The sequence below is a fragment of the Gallus gallus genome, chromosome 13 (assembly GCF_016699485.2).
Source record: "Gallus gallus isolate bGalGal1 chromosome 13, bGalGal1.mat.broiler.GRCg7b, whole genome shotgun sequence".
In the NCBI taxonomy this organism is placed as follows: Eukaryota; Metazoa; Chordata; class Aves; order Galliformes; family Phasianidae; genus Gallus; species Gallus gallus.
The window spans coordinates 7,742,790-7,765,309 of NC_052544.1; the positions used below are offsets into that span (position 1 = coordinate 7,742,790).

The window sequence follows — 22,520 nt, forward strand, 5'->3', positions numbered from 1 at the left end:
TTGTTTGTTGGAACTAACAGAAACAGTTCAATCAAATGTTCATACCTGTCCAACAGCCACACGTTCCATGCAATATGTTTAATGGCACAATTTTCCTCTAGCAAACCTTTCCATAAGAATTGTATCGAAGCAAACTTGGCAGCATTCTTGATGAAGAGTTTTCAAATAAATGTAGAATATTATTGGAAATTCATTCAGGCTATATTGAAGCTTGGAACATCAAGATTTTAATATTAATGAATAACAAAACTATTCCCACAGTATGATCAGATGAATGTCTGTTTGAATCTGGAAGAAAAATATACAGAACTTTCTCAGGCCAAGGGTGTGAGAGAGTCCAAAGACCAAGCTGTTGGTTTGGGTTTCTTTTGCTTATCTCAAAGTGAGATGGCTGCCCAAAAGAGCATCCTCTCTGTCAATGGAACCTCAGTACAGCACAGCTCAGGCACTGCTAGGAACATTACATTTTACAGATGCAGTGAGCTGGGTTCTCTGAGCAATCCGAGGTAGCAGTGTAGCACTTCTAGATTAGTTGGATCTGGCACTAACACTGCCAGTGTTAACTTGCACTAACCACAGTGACACTCAGGGTCATGTAACTTAGGAGGAGCTTTACTTGTTCATCCCCTGCTGGACAGAGACCAGTCAGCCCAAGGTTCCTTGTGTCCCCCCTGCCACCTGAAGGGCAGAGCTTCTCTGAAGGCATTTCTAGGGCTTCTACAGTGCACCAGTATGACCAGTCCTGGGTGACAGTTCATTGCTAAAAGCTCACTTTCCCTTTTGGTTCCAGGATATTTCCAGTAATCTCTGTATATAGCAGCAGTTCTACTTGCATTTTCAAGGGTCCTCTAATCATTAGTACTTTAAGTCCTTTGAGAGCAGGACACAATGCTAACAGTAGGATGAGTGCTAGTGTAAGTTAAATAAGGCTGTTCTTAATACTAGATTAAAAAGACCAGCATGTGAGAAAAGCAAGGGAGGCACCATGCCAGCCTCACTTCGTATGTCTTACTCTTACAGAGAGTGTTCCAAGGTCAAGTGGGACCCAAGAAAAAAACCTCCTAGATTCAATTTACAGTACTGGGAAGTCAGGGTGAGCCTGACTGTGCCATGATTGGTCTGGGATGAGAAAGAGACTGTCTCTCATAACACCTACAGGAGGAAACATCCTATGGTATACATATAGACAAGAATTAATCTTCCAAAATTGAAATGAACACTAGGCATCAAGCCACTGAAGAAAAGATCACCAGCTCCAAATTCTTGAGAGATACTGTATGTCAGAGACTCAAATCTTCAAAGATGTTTCTGTCACAGCATGTACTTATGTCTATGCAAGTCCCTACACTTTCTTACATTTTAGCTTTTTTCATTTTGTTCCCAACATTGCCAAAAGCCTAAACAGCAGAACAAGGAGGTGCTAAGTTTTATTTGACCCTTAGCAGGAAGGTGTCACTTACAGAGTCACAAAGCATTCCCTGTGTTTGCATCCTCTCCTCCTTGCTGAAGCAGATGCCAGAGCAAGTGAAGCAAAGCATTCTAATAAATGCTGGTGCTTCTCAAAAATCTCCCTGTCTCACTTCTCAGCATTCCTGGTATTTCATGTGGAATTAATTTGTTCTCCTAGGTTAAGAACAAAGATGAAGTCACATCCCCTTCAGGATCTTAAGATGAGGCTTTCTGTGGTGTTTAGCTCGAATGTTGAGGGCTTGTATGAGAAGACATTGTCTCAATTTCTCACTGCAGTGAACAATCACAACATAAGAATATAGGAATGAATACCTGAAGTCTTTTCATGATAAAAGCAGATGTTGAAACTGCTGAGAATATCACCATAAGCTTCAAACTTCTCCACCCCCAGTAAGTCCAGTCAGTGCTAGTACAGAAGAGCCCTTCGCTCTGTTTTTGCTGTCCCTTTTGATTTCAGCCTTAGAGGCAGTGAGCGAATTACCACTGAAGCTCTGGAGCCTGCTAATGAGACTATCTTCACTCCCTTAATGGAGCTTCAGTGATGACTGTTATTTCCCAGAAACTGAATTATTTTTGAGTAAAATCATTCTCTTTTAATCTCACCGTATCTTGCCTTACCTTGCTTTGTCTTGTAAGGAAACTGCTCTGTTTGCCTCCTTCCAAGGTTCAGAGATAGCAGGACACAGGTGCTAGCTCACAGCTAGTTTCTAGATGAAACACCCTCCTAATCACACCCTTTTTGTTGTAGGGTATAAATTACTGTGATGAGCAGCTTTATAAAGCAACAGAAAATTGGAAGATAGAAATGTGTTGGTTTGGTTCTATTGGGGTTTTTTGATACGCTCAGGTGGGTTCTTGTTCTGATGCTCTCTGTTAAAGCGAGTATGATTCAATTCTTCAGGTTCCTATATAATCTGCTGCTTTCTAGCAAGAGATTTCTGCTTGGTTCTCAGTGTGTGAGTGAATGGCGTAGAAAGCTTTTAAAAATACAGCAGCTAAACAATTAGGCTGAAGTATCTCTGAATTGGTCTTAAAAACCTGTAGTTTATCCTGGTTAGAAATTCTCCAAGGAAGTGTTTTCTCATAGGTCTCTTACCTATGAAGTTTAAGTCATGTTTACTATCCTAAGAAAGTTACCTTTCTTTTAGTGTATTCCTTTTTTTGTGTTTGAAATTAATTTAATATTAGGAAATAAGTGAAGCAAGGAGCTCATTATTTAAAGCAAATTTAACAAATGTATAAACTTTATTAATGACCAACTGAAGGTTTCTGATTAAGATGGTGGTAAAAGCTCTTACATCATTGCAAACAAGTTTCTTGTTCTCGCAGAGTGTTACTCCTCAAAAAAACATAATACCTCCACACTGTAATTATACTTTAATTTTCCAACCTAGTGAGCAGAATAAACACTTGTTTTCTGCAGCCTGCCTTCTTTTGTTCCTGCTTTTGGGGATCACTTCTTCATGTGGTACCTTCCTTCAGGTCAATGTGCTGCTCCAGCATCCCATGTGTGAGGTGGTGTGCAGCCAGAGCACAGTCATGCTGAGTCTTCACTCAAGATCAGCTCTACTCTTTAATGCAAATGCAGTGTCATCAATGACAGAGATATCCACCCCTCAAAATAAGGAAAAACTTGTCTGATGAAGGAAATAGCAGAAATCAAGGAGGTGGTGCTTTTTGAGCATGTGGGAGGAATATCAGAAAGCAAAATAAAACTGCAGCTTTTCCTTCAGCATCAAAATGGAATAGTCTGTTTTCATTCTATTCTTCACCTGCCTTATCAAGCAGCGTCCTCATTTCTATGTATTTTCTCTAAGCTTCACTTTAATAGCCTTAGCATAAATTTTTTGCTTTGTCTTCAAACTTAAAAGTTCACATTTGTTTTTAGGCTTGGTTTTGTTTTCTAATAGAAGTTCAGGTTTCTGGATGCCTCTCTGCTGGGACTATTTGGTACAGCAGTGGCGGTGCTGAAGCTGGAAGTCCATCCCAAAGTGAGCAGTCAGCAAGAAAGACTGGATTACTCCATTGAGCAAATTTAACTTGAGCGAACAAACAACAGCTTTGTTACTGATTTGCAGAGGCTTCTGCCTCACAGCCTGAATCAAAGGTCTTAACAGTCATCCAGATTGCCTCAAGGTTTGGGTAATAATCTGACCTTGCTCTTTAGGTATTTACTAGCTTCATATCCACTAGAAGCTTGAAATTTTGATTCCACCCACACTTGACTTAGAAGAAATGTAAGTGCCAAATATAAAAGGGCAAAGAAAACTAAAATATTAAGGTTGTTGACAAGATGATTCATCTTAAAGTTTGTGTAAGCCCTGACATCTTTTTTTCCCTGCTCACGCTCAAGTCTATTGCAACAGCAGAGGAGAGGGGAAAACAATCCAAGTGTTACTTCACAAAATTTCTTCTGTTGTCAGATCAGTGAGCAACTGAGCAATTTTCCTTAAGTAATTCTGTGAGCATGATTCAGTAATATCACAAAATGAAGATTCCAGGGAAATGCTTTCTGGGGTTGTCTTGAGCACTTCTTGTGTTAGAAGGCATTCTTCATATGACATGCCTGCACAGCCAGGTGCAGTGTTGCCTGCTTTCCTACAGAGGCAGCCTTGTTGAGGTGCCAGGTGTCTCAGTAGGACCTCTTGGGTCATGCACAGAGCTGCCTCCTTCTGACCATGCTTTATGCTAGTAAGAAGCAACAGTGGGGTCTATATTGATTTGTTGTTCACGTCCAACAAGATGACAACAACAAAAAAGTGCATCTGTCTATCAGTGGGCCTATAGCTTAAGTCCTCCTGCTGGAACTAATCTTGGTTATTTTCCTGATGACAGTTCCCCATTTGTTTTGACTACCACACATTTGTTAGAATCTACCTATACAATGGAAAAGGGAACTTTGGATCTCTCAAGAAAATAAGATCTATTGCTGTAATGAATGTTTCTTAACCACTTGGCCTCAAAATGTGCTAAGAAAATCTGGGCTGACTGGTAGCTCTGCTGTTTCTCTGTAGAAAGGAGTGTAAATTGATTCAGCATGCTTATATTGGGATAACCACATCCATACGAGGTAGGCTGTGGTTGTGCCAGCCCTGCAGCTTCTTCTGCTAGTAACAGAGATCCACTCTCACACCATCTTGATTAAATCTTATTCCCATGGGCAATTACCCACAGCATGCTCGGGTCACAAAGCATAATGCTGCTTCTGCAGGCCTTCCACTTGTCTAAGTACAACATAGAGATTGGTGGCTGCTAAGTTAAATAAAAAAGAAGATAAATGGAATAGAAAACTTGGGCTTCCTGATGCCCTGGTATTGGTAGCAACACTAAACAAACATTATAACGTTGCCACGAAATAGTGGAATGTTATTCTTCACATTGGAGAGCCAGAGTTGTAATTCGGGAAAGGTGGGCACTGCAGAAGTAATTACTGTTCTTTTTGGCACAGAGACATTTACTTGATAAGAATGTGATTTGTTTCTTCTTGGTGCTCAGGAGCTTTATAAACAACAGTGTCTGAAGAGAATCAGAAAGTCAGATTCGTTCCCATGCCTGCCTGATGCATGGATCAAAATTCAGTGCTTGTGGAAGCTTCAGAAATTCTCCTGTGCCAGCTGCTGCATCTGAGGGACTTAATGCAATATAACTGTGATACAAATGCTGAGCCAAGTCCTTAGGAACATTTCAGTAAGTTAGAAACTGCATTTCAAACCTTCCAAGCTCACTGGTAATAGGGCAGATTTTGAGTTATCCATAATCTGAATATGATGCTGATTTCTGCTTATGACAACCTTTGACTAAATTTTCAGATCTAGGAAAAATACAGAAGAGCAGTGTATTGCCTAGAGATAGGGTATCCTCCAGTGCTTTGTGAAATCCTTATGGTACAGGTGCATCAGTGCAGTCCATGGCTTCCATGGTTTGGTTCAGTCCTTGGAAAATGCACTGTTTTTTTCACCTGGTTTAGGCTGTAATTCTGAACTAGGGAAGTGCAAATGGGATTTAAACATAGTAGAAAACAAAAGAAGACTTAAGTGAACAGACTTCCACTGGCAGTGCTTCCATTCCCTCCTTTATCCACTTCAAGGCAAGATAGCCATGCCTGTAATGTGAATTATGCACTGTTTTAACATCCTATTGAACAGCTGTGATCATTTTTTAAAGCTGTTTTGGGCCATCACACCAATTAAGGAGGTGCACGGTGCCCGTATCTGAACCCTGTGAGACCTACAAAGAAAGCAAAGTTGAGACTGAAAACTGCAGTTCAGGACACGCTGTGCTTTGGAGAATCACCTCCAGGGTGGAAGTGCTTGTCATAGAATCTGACGTCTGTGGGCTGGGAAGCTGAGAGCTTATTTTACTATCTGAATTTGAAAGAAGCCTCCAGAGAAATGAAAAAGGCTTTTTCAGTGAAAAGGATGCCTTTCTTATAATCTTAAAAGAAAACGTGGAATTTTTGTTCACCTCAAGGTTATGCCATTCCTCAATTCTAAATATGGGTTTGTGTGTGCATTTGAGTTTTCCCTCAAACCACACCGCTGTTGTCAAAACTGCCTAATTTTCAAAGACTACAGAGAAAACATTGCAGAACTGAGAGTCTGATTTGGGAATACTATGTCAGTGGTGTTCTGACAGTGTTCTAAGGCGGGGATCCACAAAACAGTTCTCTTTTAGCAGCAGCGAAACCTCTAGGGAAACTTGTGGGTATACGTCTGCCGGGAGGGATGAGACTGAGATTCATGACAAGGTTGTAGAATGTGATACAGCTGTGGTGTGTTTGTTTGTGATACACTCCTACTGTTGCTTAGGTGATGTTTTTTAAAGGATGCTGGTTAAGTCTAACCTCTCAGTTTGTTTCCTTCAAAGCAGTTAAGAACGTATTTTGCTCACATGTGCTATTAGGATAATTACGAATATTCTGCTACTTAATAGGATGAGAGTTAGAGAAGACTTTTAAGTGGGATTCAAGAAAGAGTTTTAGCTGTTCTTTGCTAGTTTCTGGCAGCACAAGATATGGTCTTTCTTTCCTGTAGGAGTCTTGGAAAGCTCATTAAAATGTCCTCGGTCTTTCCTGCTATGTAACCAGGAGACACTGGTTTTATACCCTTTGATAGTAAAGGTGTTCAGAGGAATACTTCATGGCTCAGGGAGACTGTTGAGGTCTTAGCCCTCTGGACTAAGTCTCTGTGTGATGGTGGTGATGAGGAATGGATCTTGGTGATTGAGGCATCTGTTTTTTATTTTGTTTTCTTTTTTTCAAGCTAAGATGGACGTATGAATGCTTTGACCATTGCTCAAAGGCTTTATCTTTCTTTTCAAAGTTTTTCATCATCTTGAATCTTCCACTGAAGGGTACTAGATTCACACATGTGGAAAATGAAAGAGGAAGAAAGTTGTCCCAGTGAGTTTCCCCATTTCATACCCCTTTTAGTCTTGGAGGTCTCTTGAGGTCATGGAACTGAAGCTATTGAGGACTTGTTTCACCCACCCACAACACAGAAAGTCCAGCATCTAAGGATTACATTGCTTTCTTACTTAAAACCATAAAGCAGTTAAAGAATGGCATCCTTGTTCTTACTGAAGCAAGAGTTTTGATGTTCATGAAGGCAGACAATGTGGAGTAAATGGTATCAGACACTGAAGAAGCTATGACATTGCTGTATTCCAAACACTTCCATAGTCATTCTGATTCTGGCTTCATCCCTGCAAATACTGTTTATGGAGAAATAGCATTAGGCTGAAGAGGACACATGGGACTCCTAAGATGTGGTGTGGAGGGGGTGACACCTCTAACAGAATGGCTGTAAGGAATTCAGGTGGCTGCAAGCTGTTGGTGAGCCAGGCTGCGCTGGAGAGCTGCACTACAGCCTCCTGTGACCTTTGGGTGAATTTACAAGGCTGCTTCAGCTCACCTGTCAGCATACTGTTGCAAAGTGGAGCAATCTTGCTGTTTCTCCACGTTTGCTTTTTTTTCCCAACCATGTGCTCTTTGTGCTGGACTGTGGTGCTTATTGGCCTCAGCTCGAAACAAAGGCTGATGAGTGAGGAGTAGCAATATTTCCAGCATGAAGGACTTGTAAGTGCATCTGGAGCAAAGCAAAGTTTCCTGTGTTCTCTCTGTGATCTGGGAAGCCTTTTTATGTTCTCTCACCAGGGTTCTGTGGTACCACAGCACTGCACTTTGGATGTGAGCACCGCTGGCCAGATGGGTCCTACTCTGCCAAAACCATGAATGGGTACAGGGGATAATAAGAAAAGGAAAGCAGCCTGAAGAATGGAACTTTTTTTTTTTTTTAGAAATCTCTTCACTAGTTTTGAGATGAATTATGATTGTTGGTCTTGTAAATGAGCTCATCTGTGACGCGGGTCTTTAACAGGGATTTATCCAGCAGAATGTAGACGGAAACTACTCAAATTTTCTATGAAGTTACCATTGAAATTAGTGGCTTTAGGTTGCTGGAGATTAAGTTTGGAACTAATTCATGGGTAAAAGAATCACTGTCAACTTCTACAAATTCTTCATGATTTTTTCCCCACTCTTAAGTCGTTCTTCTTAACAGTGACCACAACATATCTGGTACTCAAATGCACAGTCTGCTGCATGCTTTGTGTTACTTCAGTCAGGTAACTTAATCCTTCAGTTTATCAATTTCTCAACATCAAATGCCACTGTAATAAGACAGTGAAAGGGAAGGTCACATCAGGTAACACTTCTTGCACGGAACGAATGGCAGTGCTCTTGATGGGTTGATCTTTATCAGTCTGTTTGCCATGCAGATATCTGGATGCTGTGCCCTTTTTTAAAGAATGTGGATTACAGCGCTATATTCCATTTCAAGAGTTCTTTCATGCTGTCACTTGCTTTCGTGCTCCCTAACACATCTCGAAATCACATCAACTTGTATTTTTTCTACTAAAAATATCTGCCACGTGGCTCTTGTATAATTTTCCTTTCCTTTACCTTTTCTTTCCCCTTTTTCCTTTCCTTTTCTCCTCCCTTCCACTCCTCACTTTTGTCTCATCTTCCAAAAATGTGTCTGCAACAGTGAGATAAAATCAAATTGTGTTTTTACAATGTGATGGTCATTTTGGTTCCAGGAAAGTAACATTTGCTCACAGTAGATTCTTTCTTACGCTTAATTAGCCTAACATGCTGCGCTGTGTAACTAAGAGGTAGGAAAAGGCAGTGTGATACAGAGACCAGCACAACTTTTAGTGTAGGTTACTGTATGTCCTTTGCTGAGTTATCTGCAGCATTAGTTCTCTAATTCTAAAGCTAGTGAAGTTTTCAGCTGAAACAATTCATTTCCCATAATTAGATCTTATTGTAAAACCAGAGACAAGATTTGGTTTTGATATCATCTTATGTAACTGCATAATTGCATTGGTCATATGGGCTTTGTTGGCACATCAGAAGTGAGACTTTTAGTCACATTGGAAAACACATTAGTTGCTCAACTTGAATTTGTCACACATACATCTGAAATTTCAGATTCTGGCAGTCTGATATCAGCTGTGGTCTCAAATTTTAATGAGATCTGGATTTAGTGAAAACATCCACAAAGGCAATTCAAACTGCAATTGCATTCAGCTTTTTGAAAATCACTGAGTTTTGAGAATCTGAGATCTGTTTGTTTTAAATGCTGTAGATGATGTCTTGATTAAGGAAGGCGCAGAACCAAAACTTAGGACTAAACATGGGGAAAGATGAGAATTGAATATAAAATGCAAAACTAAGTTATGTAAAGTTTAGCCAGGATACTTGAGTGAAATGTTTCACAGAACTTTATTTATAGAATCATACAATAGTTTGATTTGGGTGGGACATCAGAAGTTGTAGTCCAACTGCCCTGCAATGAACAGGGACACTCACAGCTCCATCAGCTGCTCAGAGCCTCTCCAGCACTGAAGGTCTCCAAGGATGGGGCATCCACCACCTCTCTGGGCAACCTGTGCCAGTGCTTCACTGCCTTTATCGTAGGTTGAATATAAGGAAACAATTTATATCTCCCCCCTTTAAGTTTGGAACTAGTTCCCCTTCTCCTATCACAACAGATCCCACTAAAGGCTCTGTTCTTTCTTAGTCTCTTAAGTTCTTTCTTACGTCCCCCCCTTTAGATACTGACAGGGTGCTATCAGGTCTCCCTGGAGCCTTCTGTTCTCCAGGCTGAACAGGAGGATGCCCAGCATATAGTTGGCTTTCTGAGCTGTGAGAGCACATTGCTGACTCATGTCCAGCTTACAATTCTGCTGTCAGTGTCATTGATGAAGATATTTAGCAGTGTTTGTCCCAGTCCTGACCCCTGAGGAGCACCACTTGTCACTGATGTCCATCTGGATGTTGAGCCGTTGACCACCACTCTCTGGATATGATCTCACAACCAAACAGTTGTTTGATTGGCTACATCAGCCAATTCCCTCAGCACTTTGGGACACATCTCATCAACTCTCATAGACTTATGGATGTTCAGGTTCCACAGGTGGTCACAAACCTGATCTTCACTAACAGCGGGAGAGACATTTGTATTATAATGTTCAAAACAGAACAGCACTTGAGGGAAGGGAGCAGGAAGGAGGTTAAAGGGATAAGAGACTCAATGGAATTTCAGAAATCTAGCAGTAATTCTGGAGGATGAAACAGCTTGCCTGTTATGAGATGGATGTAGAGGAGAGTAAAGTGGGGCTAAGAAGTAAGAAGGGCAGCTGAGACACTGCAAGAAGGATCTGACAGTAGAGAGGAAAGAATATGAGAACAGGCTGGAGTGTGGGGGACAGGGAGTTCAACTTGTGGGGCAGGCGAGCAGAAGGCTGAGAGAGAATGACACCAACCATGGCCTGCAGTTTTTGGAGCAGGCTCTTCACAGGAGCAAACAAGGATATGGGGCTTCCAGTGGTCAGTGTGACTTTGCTGTCAGCAAACAGGGACAAAGCCCATTACTCAGTGTGTCCCACATCCCATCCTACTTGAACCGATACTGGCCCTCTCTATCTCTCAGTGTGTCTTTCCTTACTTTGTCTGTGGGCATCCAAAGGCTCCTGAAGACAAATACTGTGAAAATGATATCACACACTGGGACTTCTGTATTTCCAGTTTGGTTTTGGTTTTTATGAGTACTGAAAAGTACTGACAGAATAGCCACAAAAATTACTGAAATTGCAGGTCAATTACTAAGAAGTAAATAAAAGCCTAGAAGAACAACTTCCATTAGGAAGGTGGTGGTGTGGCTATGGGTGGGGAAGAAAATCAAAATCCTCTGTTGTTGGTATGGATGCTGCACAAGGAGTTTGTATCAAAGCACTTCTGATCTTCTGTGAAATCAGAAATTCTGCTGAAAAATATTCATAAAGCGTGTATTCCAGTGCTTTCTTTTGCCAGCAGCTCATCACTGATTATCGTCTTTGAGATACATCCATTTTTGATTTCTTTTTATTGGATAGTATCTGGGGTGTGAAATTAAAATCCCTTTTGAGCAACCACAAGTTCCTACATTTCTGAATAACACGTGTAAATATCAGGAGTTCAATCCTGACCCAGTGAAATGAACACAGTTTTTCATCATGTTTAATAGCCTTTTATTTAGATGGAGCAGAGTTATAATGTCAGTTCTTAAGCACCCAGAAACTATCAGCCAAATCCTGATTGCGAAGAAGTCAGTGTGAAGTCACTATTCGTAGTTACGTGGCCATGGATTGACATGAAAAACGTGACAAGAATTGGTTGATATCCAGTGTGACGTGTAAGCATATGAAATTGGTATTTGAAAGGTTTTTGTCAGAAAATGAAAATCTTTCCCATTTTTTTGAACAGATAACATCAATTTTCCAATGTGAGAGATTCTTCTACTTAGAATATGGTGATTAAACTTTTAGAGAGCAACTGGTGAACTGGTCAAGATATACACAACAGTTGCACAGTTGTAGATTTTGCACATTCTGTCCCTTTATGTCGTCAGGAGTTGCTTGGGTTCCAGTGTTGTTTTGAAATAATATGTAAGGTTTGCTTTTTCTAATGCAGTGTTTAGCATTTCTATTGAATTTTGAGTTTGGCAGGCACATCTCATCTGTCAGGGGACTTTTGAAAGATATCAGTCACTGAATTTGTAGGTTTGATTCACAGTCTGCCCTTCATATTTCACTGGACCAAATTACTCACCTGTCCCCATTGAATGTCCTTTATTTACTGTATCTAAAGGTCTTGAAACTTCTTTCTTTCTCCCCATCATCCAGATGGCAGCTACATGGAATATCCTTCATTCTATTAGCTGGCCTACTGTGACAGTAAGAATTTTCATACTGATGAAATATGACCTTCTACCGACCATCAGTTCTGGATATGGAGACAATTTGGAATGGAGATACCATTTACTCACGTAAGTAAGCCTGCCATATTTTTCATGTATTTTTCTTATCAAACAACATTTCTCTATTTGTGAGAGACGTGTGGAGGAATAATTCAGGGTGAGAATTTCCAAGTTCCTTGAGTTCTTCCCTTAGTGAGAAGGTTGCAGAAATTGGAGGAGATGCAGAGACGCTTATGTGTGAACCCACTGCTTTGATAAGCGCCACGACCGTGCTGCTTTTAATGTTCATATGACTCTTATGACAGCTCACTTTCCTGTGACAATAAGGAACCAGTTTCAGACTTTCTGGTTTTGTGGTCAAGTTAGGTCTTACAGAGAGTTCTGGGGGAAGTACTACAGCAAATACAGATTGTCTTCTTTGAAAGGTTTACTATTTTATTACATAATAAAGAGAGCTCCCCTTCTGACTCATCGTGTTGTTTTATTTCCCCTAATATGTAAATGAAACCACAGAGTTGTTTTGACTGGAGCTGGTTATTACATCCCTAGATAACCCATCAGCAACTGGAAGCTTTGCTGAACTAAAGCTGAGGATATGCAAATTAAGGGCTGTGTGTACTCCACCTCTGGCTGCTCACAGAAGGAAACAACAACCTCTTTAACATAACAAATTTCATCGTATTTCAAAATGGCCATAATTAAAATTGGAGCTGGGGAAGTTGGGAATGTGTGAGAAAGAAGTTGTTGTTATGAAATAGCATTCAGTCCCCTACAGTGACTTCAAATAGCGAGCCAGCAGCATGCCCTGGCAGCCCAAAAGGCCAGCGCTACTGGCGCTACTGCTAGTTGCAGAAGGCAACACCTGGAGTGCCTCAGGGCCAGGACTGCCAGCTAGGCAAGGGAAGAGCTTGTCCCTCTCTGCTCTACTCCAGTGCAACCTCACCCTGAGCACTGGGTGCAATTCAAGGTGCCACAGTACAAGACAGGCGTAAAACTATTAGAGTGTCCACAGGAGAGCTGCAAAGAGTCTGCAGGGCAAGACATATGAGGAGAGGCTGAGGTCCCTGGGTTTGCTCAGCTCAGAGCAGGATCTATACTGTACCCCTGGAGGAATATGCAGTGAATACTCAAAGTAGCCTCAGTGGACAGGGATGGGGCAGTGAAGGAGGAAGTTATGTGCTTCAGCTAATTTGTGGGGTCCACGATGGATGGATTGGAAGTGGTCGGGTTGTCCTGCACTCTGTGATGAAGAATGACATGGGACTCTCACATTCAGCCAGCATTGCTATGTGCTTATGCAGATCTTCCATTCTTTGCTGTAAATCTTTCCATTTACAGCAAAGACTTCTTCTTTGCTGTAAATGGCAGCTTCTGCCAGCTGACATGACACGAGAGGAGCAGTGTTTGACTTGTACCAGGAAGTAGCTGCATGGAGGGAAGGCAGTAGCTCCAGCCAGGTTAGCCTTCATTGTGATTAAGGTTGACAGAAACTTGAATGTTGGTGCCAGGCCTGGGTAAGAGGTAGTCTCTGATCCAAAGCTTGTAGCAAAGGTCAAAAGCAGCTGAATGTTACTGGCAATGCCTTGCTCCATCCCTCGGTTCCTGTTACATCTCTGATGCAGGAACCCTCCCACATGGTCATGGGGTAGGTGTGAGCTTCCAAATGAAAGGCAGTAACAGAGAAAGAGAGCTTCCAGAAGGCATTCTCTTTCATACTCCTTGATGAAAAGTGCTTGCTTCTATAAAGAGAACCTCTTATCACAATTCCTTAAGCTTAAGCAAAGAGGATTTTTTTTTCTTTTTTAACTTTGACCAGGATTCCATTTCTTTCCAGATCAGCTCTTTTAACAGGAGTGGCTTTCTGTTTTCCTTTCTGTATGCTAAAGTTGTTTGTGAACAATGTTCAACTTATTTTCATTCTGCTGGACTTCAGTGTTAGTAATACCTTTTTATACAAAACAAAAAATGGAGCTACAGAGCCTGTAGGGCAAACCTCATGCCTAAATATTTGTGATTGTGATAACAGGCATAGCCTACCCACAATGTTCTGTACTGATACCTTATCCATATCACATGCTTTTATATGTACTGCTAATGGAAACCTACCTGTGTTCTTCCTCCTACATTTCTTTCTGCCTTGCTTGCTAGCACTTCTGATTCAAGCCTTAGCAAAAGCCTGAGCACTACCAAACATGTCAAATGGGACCTTTCTCAATGAAGATGTCTCTGCATGACCTATTACTGCAGAGAGACAGTACAGTATGAGATGCAACTTCACTGTCTTGACAAAAATAGAAGTTATTTAGGAGAATCTAAGTTTCTTTCCCTGCCTTTCCCGTTCCATAGATTTGTTGTACTGGTTGTGTGTAAATAAAGTTGCAGAGTTGCTCAGTCACAGAGAGGCATTTGTATGGAAGATAGTACAATATTAATGGAGTTCTTTCCTCCCCATTTCTATATTTTCCTTTTCACAAACAATTAATTTTAGGGAAAGGGCAATGTAAATGTATTTCCCTTTAATGAAACTGCAATCATAGTAGTGTCACAATGGAAATTCATGGCTGCTTGGGATTTTGACTCTGTTCTCAAAGTCCTGGCCGTGCCCTGTCACCTGCCATCTAGCAGTTGCAAGAAAAAAACTGCTGTCAGTTATTTATAACTCTGCAGCAGATCAGAAGGTTCCTCTTTGCTTAATTCTGCAACAAAGCATGCTGGTTTGTCTTCCATGGAAAGCTGTGCAGTGACTGAAAGAATATGGTTGCCTCACTCCACATCCTGTGTCTGTGGTGGCTCTGCCAGCTGGCTTATGGAGCGGTGCCAGGCTTACAGTGCTGATCGCAGCCCGCAGTGAGCCTTGCCCTTTCAGCCAGCACAAAGCTCCCTGCAGATCCTTCACCAACGTGTTCTCCCGTGAGGATGCTCATAGACGTTAAGTCCCGCATCCACTAAATTCAGCTGGTTGAACACAAAAAGTAAGAAGGTAGCAGTTCTTATATGAGGGATAATATTTCATAGATGTTCTGGCCTATCTGTACCATGAAGCTACCTATCCTGGGCTGCATTCTGTGAGAAAAGTGGTTTTCTACTGGAATCTGCAATTGTGAGTGACACACTGTTTGCTTTGGGCAAACAACAATTCCTGTGACAACGGGGTTTGTTATTATGATTGTCAGGCTCTCTGAACTGGTTTTAACTCTCAGGTGTTAGTTTATAGGTGGAGAGGATTTACACAGAACATCTAAAACTGATATTATTATTACTTCTACAAACAAACGTTGTACAGGAATGTTAATGATTAACTTCTGAGGTAGTCAGATGTGTGTTTATGGAAGAGATTCCGCAATGCAGGGCTTTCTCCTGCTGTTTCTTGCTTGACTTAGAAATTCCGTAACCAGTTGGAAGATAGTACAGCTTTGCCTCACCATATCGGGGGTTTTACAGTGTGGAATATCGTAAATGCAAGCAAGCTGTTTGCTTGGTCATCTGAAGTCAGAGGAATAAACAGTGAATAACAGGTGTGCTGTTTTCATATGGTGTTTCTTTATGCTAGCCATTACTGCGGAAAGGAAGTAACATTATTTGTGGCTGGAACCCAGATTTGACTGACTACTGACTTTCTAATGTTGGGGAAAGGTTTAGTGGAGGTAGGGAGAAACTTCATGGTGTGCTCGTTACGTCAATATGTATTGTGTGCCTTAGTTTAGCCTTGCACAGAGGAATTGAATTTGTATTTTGAGCACTTTGAGGACTGTACTAGGAAATCTGGCTACAGAAAGAAGCAAAAAAAAAAAAATCCAATTAAAGCTGTAAGGTAAAAAATGGAGTGATCAACTCATGGTTTAAATGGATTTTAAGCCAAGTGGAATGTGGGGAGCCAGTGAATCTTTATGCTTTGCACCGTTGGGATGGAGAATGACTCTAATATGTTTTGTTTACTCCTTCTCCAATGTACAGAGTGAGGACTGCCCCTCCAGAAAAACAAGATTAAGCTGCAGGGCAGAGCAGAGTTAGGGAGTGATACAGGAGGGTCAACTGTCACTGTGTGATAGCTGCTGTTTACTTAACAAGATGGCAGCTCCTTTTCCCAGTAGCCTAGAAAGTCCAGGTTCCATCAGCATCGTGCTTTCTGCCTCATAACGAGAGCAGAACCCAGTGGAGGTCATCCTCTTCTTGGATTTGTGGGAGACAGGCATGGCCAATGTTTAGTAGGTTAGGTACTAAATGACCGGCCTATAAGACACAGGATCAGACGAGCTCTTGTATGTGCCAATAGTCAGTTTTAACAGGAATGGAGTATTGATACACCACTGGCAGCTACAAAGAGTCCTGTGTATAGGATCACCAAAAAAAAAAGGCATTGGATTACATTCTTGACCCAAAAAATCCTTAGTACAAGTCCATGGATATCTTAAATATAACACATTTCCTTTTCTTTTTTTCTGATCTATGTCTTCTTAAATAGGTTTAAAAGAGGTCTCATTCCTGCGTAGGTCCAGGAATTTACTGACATTAATCAACTGCTTCATCTGTGACAGACACTTTTTCTGTGGACCTGTTGCGATGCATTTACTCAAGATGATGTCAGACTCAAGGGAGGAGAGCAGTGTTCCCAATATGAATAACTCCAGACACATCCTCATACTCCATGGCATTATGTGAGGCAGAAATAAATGTTGCCACTGCAGGAAAGCAGTTTCATCATTCTTTTGGGAAAGTACTCAGTGGAAGTTCCCTCACACAAGGCTTTCTCCTCACCTTGACACCTAAATTGTTTGCTGAACAGCAGTTATTGACCAACCATTCATCTGCTCTGAAAGGAACAGTAGGTAGGTTCACGCCCAACATCTCATAGGCATGAAAATCTATGTGTCTGATTCGCTTTGCACAAAAGGAAATATAAACAGTCATCTCTCCTGTCTTGCTTCCTCTGTGACCCAGTCCAGTTCTGTTGCTAGCAGGCAGTAAGAACTGTAGGGCAGTGATCAGCCTCTTTGCTCCCCACCTTTCTGCACACATGCAGCTCAGGCAGTAGAAACCTGCTCTTGAATGAAGCAACTGATTGTCACGGCTTCACTCTCCTCCTCTCTTACTTGACATCTCAGCATTTGGGGCCATACCAGCTGGCTCAGTGTTCACCTTCTTAGCTCATGTTGTGTTGCCTGGAAGCACAAAGGAGTAGCAATAACAACACTGGAATATGTGTCAATTTCTGTTAGCCCCATTGCTGTTAAGGCCTTGAGACGCGGCGCTGCAGTGCACTTTGGTGTGTCTTGTGCCATATGTAGTCACAAAGACACAGAACACCGCAGTGAAACTATCCTCTTGTTTTTTCCCCTGCCAATATGAGATCAGGTGTACGTTCAGATCTTTCAGCACTGAAATCTGAAATAAAAAACAGGCTGCATTTCTCAGTTGTTTTAGAATCGGTGCTTAAAGGGTGGCAGTTTTTTGCTGTGTTATTTGTTGTCACGTTTCTACCGTATCTATCATTTTAGTATTGAAAACTCAGGACAGGACCACACAGAAATATGTAATAAATAAAAATAGATACATACAGATTTCCTGCTGTATGGCTACAAGGAATAATGCTGTAATAAGGACACTTCCTCAGGGATGACAATTAAAATTAATAATAATGCAGAATTATAGAACAGCAGCACTATGGGATGTGCTTCTGCACTAAAAGAAATGTCACTTTGAAAATAACTTTGGGGTTCTGCAATTTTTATTCTCAAAGGATGACAGATGTTGAAATGTTTGCAGTCTCCCTATCAGAGTTCAGTTCTGCACTGAACACCTTTTTAATGGATGAAGTTAAAGGAGGGGAAATCCGTGGCATGCTTCCATCTTAAACTCATGTGTTGCTGGCCTCCATGCTGGTTTGTTGCATGGCGGACTGCACAAAGCTAACTGCACCAAGAGAAGAGAATACATGAGCTTTCAGCCCTTGAAGTTCTACGATACATGAGTGGGTTCGTATTTCTTCAGATTTTCCAGTGGAGTTTCAAAGCTCTGTTGAGGATTTTAGATGACTGGGGTGAACTTTCTCTTTTAAGAACCTATTTATATGCATCTTAGAAATGATGGTGGGACGGTTTGACAACCTCTTTTCAACAGAACGTATTAAAAAGGCCGAATGTGCATCCATCCCAAGGATGTGGATCTCCATAGGCCAGAGCATGAAGGTGTACGTCTCCATAGGCCAGAGCATAGAGGTAGATGTCCCAGTCCTGTGAGAAGGGAGGCAGTGCACTTCAGGTCTGGTCATGAACCATTTAAAACCAGTGGAAGTTTCTCCTGTCCTCAAGTCCAGCTGGTCGCTGGGTGTTCACCCAAAGCCTGCACACACGTGGGTGCCTTTCTGCAGGAACCTTGCTCACAAGTCAGTTTCTCTGACCAACCATCGTAGATTCAGCATCCAGGAGACCTTTTGGTGAGCACTGGACTAAAAGCTTTTCTCACAGAAGTCCAAGCTAAACATGCATTATTTTAGAAAGATTAAGCCTGATCTGATTTTCTCTTTAAACCTGGAGCATTCCATTTTCTACTGCACAAACTCTGTGTAAATTTATATTAATTCAAATTTCTCTTCTATCAGGAAGGGAAAATGTTTTTTGTTTGTTTGTTTGTTTTTTTTAAAGGCATTTCTTCCAGCTTTTCAGTGGGTGCTGTGAAGTTCCAGGATCCACTGCCAGATTACTTTATCTTTTGCAACTTATTAGCATAGAAACTATGTAAGGTTTTGAATTACATGGTGTTAATTGCTCCTGGGCTGGTACTAAATATCCTCATTATTTCTCTAATTACACTATTAATAACTCTCATAGTTTTAAAGGTACTTATCATTTCTTAACATGACAATTAATCTTAAAGCTCTTATTTAGAAGGTAAGTGAGACTGAATTTTCATCTCCGTTTTTTAACTAAAATCACAGCTTCTCTCTGTTGTGGTAGCAAAGAATACCTGAATAATGTAACCTGGCTCCACCCTAAAGCAGCACCAGCAGAAGGCAGAAAACCTTGTTTAAAAAATAGCTTCCTGGAGCAGAGCTATCCGAGGCCTGAGGAAGGCTGGTGGGTTTAAAGCCCCCCCAAGGCTACAGACCATTACCTGGTATATAATACCAGCAGGGAGGACTCACCAGTCTACAGTCCTTCTCTTTTTCCCCATTCCACTGTAGCTGCTAAAATTCATCACATGCCAAGGCTCCTGAACTTTTAGCAACTTGTTGGAAATGCTGTAGTCCCACTTATTACAACATGACTTCAGCAAAAGTAGCGTTCACAGAGGTTACATGAGCTCATTTCATATCACAAAACAACCTCTGAAGTCATTTCAGAAATTTCCTTTGACTTTCAGAAGTTAAGGGATGCTTCAGTGGTTCATTTGTGAAACATCTTTGCTTTCCAAATAGGCCTTGTATGACCTCATTCGTTAAGTCATAGGAGGTGCTGAAGCTTGTATTACATGACTTAAAATCTTTTCACAACCTCCAGGAGCCTGGAATTTTCTGACAGATGATTAATGATGTAACAGGATGCTTAGATTGTGACCGTGTACTGAGTCTTACTGCCAATTCCTGGAAACCCTTACAAGATAGGGCCACATGCTCAGTCTGAGCCTCTCAGCTTTAGCATAAAAGATATATATCCATATTAATAATTACACAGCAAAATACCAAATGGTCAGAACTTTTCTTCAGGGTATATCTCTAAGTTACCTATGTCCACCTTCCCCTTCAAAACAGCAGTAAAAGCTGACGAGGTAAGTATTTCTCACAATGATTACACTTTGTACTGACACATCTCCCCTTGGAGAATTTATGCATATATTATTTCTAATATAATATATGTATATAATACTATCTCATACATGCAGGGACCCTACACTTTGCCAGAAGTTGTAGGGCAATTATATTCCCTATATATTATATCCCTGACCTATATTCCCTCTTTAAGAAGAGCTTAAAAACCTCCTTGTGAAATACCACGTAAACAGCCACAGTCAATGGAAGTAGTACCAAAAATAACTCGTCTCCTTTGCTCTCTATTCATGCCATGGCAGCAGCATGGTATCCAAGCAGAGTGCATGTATACAGCACACACTGTTTTCCCCAGAGGAGGAAGTGTGTGCAGCTTAGGAGGGAAAGAAGGAGGGTTTGTTTGTTCTTTATAGACACGTTGCAGGCAGGAGCGGAAGGCAGTGATGTTTGCTGACTTCCTGGAACATTTCATTCAGAGCTCTTGGGCCATCTCTGTAGAAAGACCTGTTTTCCTTCTTCCCTTTCTCAAAAAGATGTGTTAACTTTACATCTAGGTTTCTTAGTATTAAGAAGAATGAATGACTTTTAACCACTATCATCCTCCTGGCACTCCAGGTATTGTTTTAGCTTTTCTGGTGCAATGGAAAAAGGGCCCTGCGAGTCAGGTCCCACATACTACTGGAAATGCTGTCAGTTTTTGCAAAATACTCCAAAAGCATAGAGTGGCTCAAGGTGTCTTTCAGTGCCTTGGACTATTTTTCCTTTCCCCCAAAACAGGAAGGAATGAACAGGACTGTTTTCCCCAGTCCTTCCCGCTACCAGGGCTGCGGATCACTCAGCTTGGCCTATGCTTGCTGGTGCAGAAGCAGCAGTCCTTCAGCTCGTGTTTCACATGCAGCCTGTTCCTCATAAGGTCCTTTGATAGTGCATGTGACCATGGGGCCATAAGCTCATACTAAATTAGAGAATAACTTCTGGTGCTGCCTACGGCTCATTATTTTTTTCACGTTGCTCCCTCTGAGACGTTGAAGACTGGTTTGCAAATGGCAGTGCCAAAATGAATTGGTAGGGCTGCAGAAGCATAATACAAATTGTAAGCTGTCCTTCAAATAATGTGCTGTTAAGTGGAAGGTGAGTAGTTAAAAATAGCATATTCCCAATAATTCCACAAAAAGAAATAAAATGGAATGAACCCTAGAATATAAAATATCTGGAAGGCATTGTTATAAACAATTTCTTTCTGTCTCTGAGGCATGCTTAACCTTTGCAGTTCTTTTCTACTGTCTCTATTTTACTTCAAGTCACTCACTGAATGCTTTATCTTAATATGTGTTAAAAGCATGACATCTCTTGCTGTACAAAACCAACTCTTAGCACAAGGTAGGTTCCCATCTGTCAGCGAATACCTGCTGTAGTGAATGTAGTCTAATGGAATAGATGTATTTCATATGAGCAAATCAAGTAATGTCTGAAAAAAAGTTAATGATTTTAAATGATTAATATAATTCCAAAACCTTAGTGTTACTGTTTGTCATCTCTTCAGTGTCATGATCTTACTATATTATTCACTTTATCTTCTGCATTGGTCTTTCTTCAGCTGTGTCCAAGGAATGACTGAAGAGCAGTGTGAGAGCATCAGAGCATTTTCCATAGAACACAGTAGATGCTGTCTAGTAATTGCCCATGCTGAAATGATTTTCCTGTATTGTAAGATCTTAACACCAACAGAAGTCTTACATATGAAGTGGTTTTTGGTGAATGCAGGCTTTCCATGGGTGCTCTTGTGGCTTAAAAGAATGTAATGGACTGCCTTGGATGTTGCTTCCTTTGTTACCTTCAAGTAGACACAGAGAGGCTATAGATGGTATCTGTGAAGTTGTTGATCCCTGGCTAACAGTGTGATTCCAGGTTTTAAAAATCCTTCTCATCCCATCACTAACAGTCACTGTCTCTAAAAAATGAGACCAAATGATCTATTCTCTGATATATTTATTTATTCATCTACCTACCTTTTTCCATCTCTGTCATGTCTTAAATGAGCTGAAGTCCCTACTAGTGTGCTAAAAAAGGCAAGTAGTTTGGCAGGTTCTCTGGGCACATACTCAGCTAATGCATTTGTTGCCCAAGGATTTTATCCTTGTCAATTACTAACTTATTGTGAATGCCTGAAGAAATAATGCTATATGCAACTTTAGAATGGCAAAAACCCAAAAGTGTCCTACCTCCTTTGCACAGAAATTGCCTGAGAAACAAACAAAAAAAAAGAATGCTTGAATTTAAGTCAATAAGTTACTATGGGGTTTTTCCCTTTACTTTCTGTTTGATGTGTTATTTCCCCCCACCCCGGGCACTATATTCTGGTCTAAGCAGCAGGGAATGGATTTCAAAAAGTTACAACATCACACTAAAGAAATGAGTGAACCTCACTTAAAGTGAGCAACTTACATCTAGAGCCAGCGCTGAGTGCAGCATATCATGTCTATCAAATGTAAACAACAGATTAGTGGCGGAAACAGCAGACTGATGCAATAGGAAGCATTGCATTACTCCACTGAAAAACAATGAACCATCTTTGTTTGCAGACTCTGAGAGAAGGGCTTTTATCTTTAGAGCATGAAAGATGACCGCTATCTCTGTAGTTCTGCAATCAATCTCACGGAGATGTGAGTTTCCTTTTGTACCTCTGTTCCATATGTTATAAATGACTAGGAAGATTTGAAAAGGTGTATGATTGGCAGAGGTACCCAGATCCCATTGACTCCCTGGAGTTATTTCCTACAGAAATTAGAATTCAATCTTAAATCACTTCTCAAGTGTCATACTTCGTTCTGCTTTTTTATCCTCATTCATGATGGCTTTGTCTCCTTCAATTCATTCTGTTTTTAATTTTACCATAAATTTTTTGAGGCAGTAATTGTCTCTAAGTACAGTTTGTATGTGCCGTGTAGTCTGGAGACACGTATTGTGTGTTCAGAGTTGACTGGACA

The 22,520-nt window shown here is 41.0% G+C and overlaps 1 protein-coding gene across 2 annotated transcripts in view; it reads left to right on the forward strand.

Annotated features, from left to right (window-relative positions):
- The window catches only part of IL12B (interleukin 12B), a 75,853-nt gene that overhangs the window by 39,121 nt on the left and 14,212 nt on the right, over positions 1-22,520 (forward strand). For both annotated transcript variants that reach the window (NM_213571.2, XM_040646862.2), the window contains exon 2: positions 11,698-11,840. The gene's annotated coding sequence lies outside the window, so the exon portion shown is untranslated. The remainder of the gene's footprint in view (positions 1-11,697; positions 11,841-22,520) is intronic.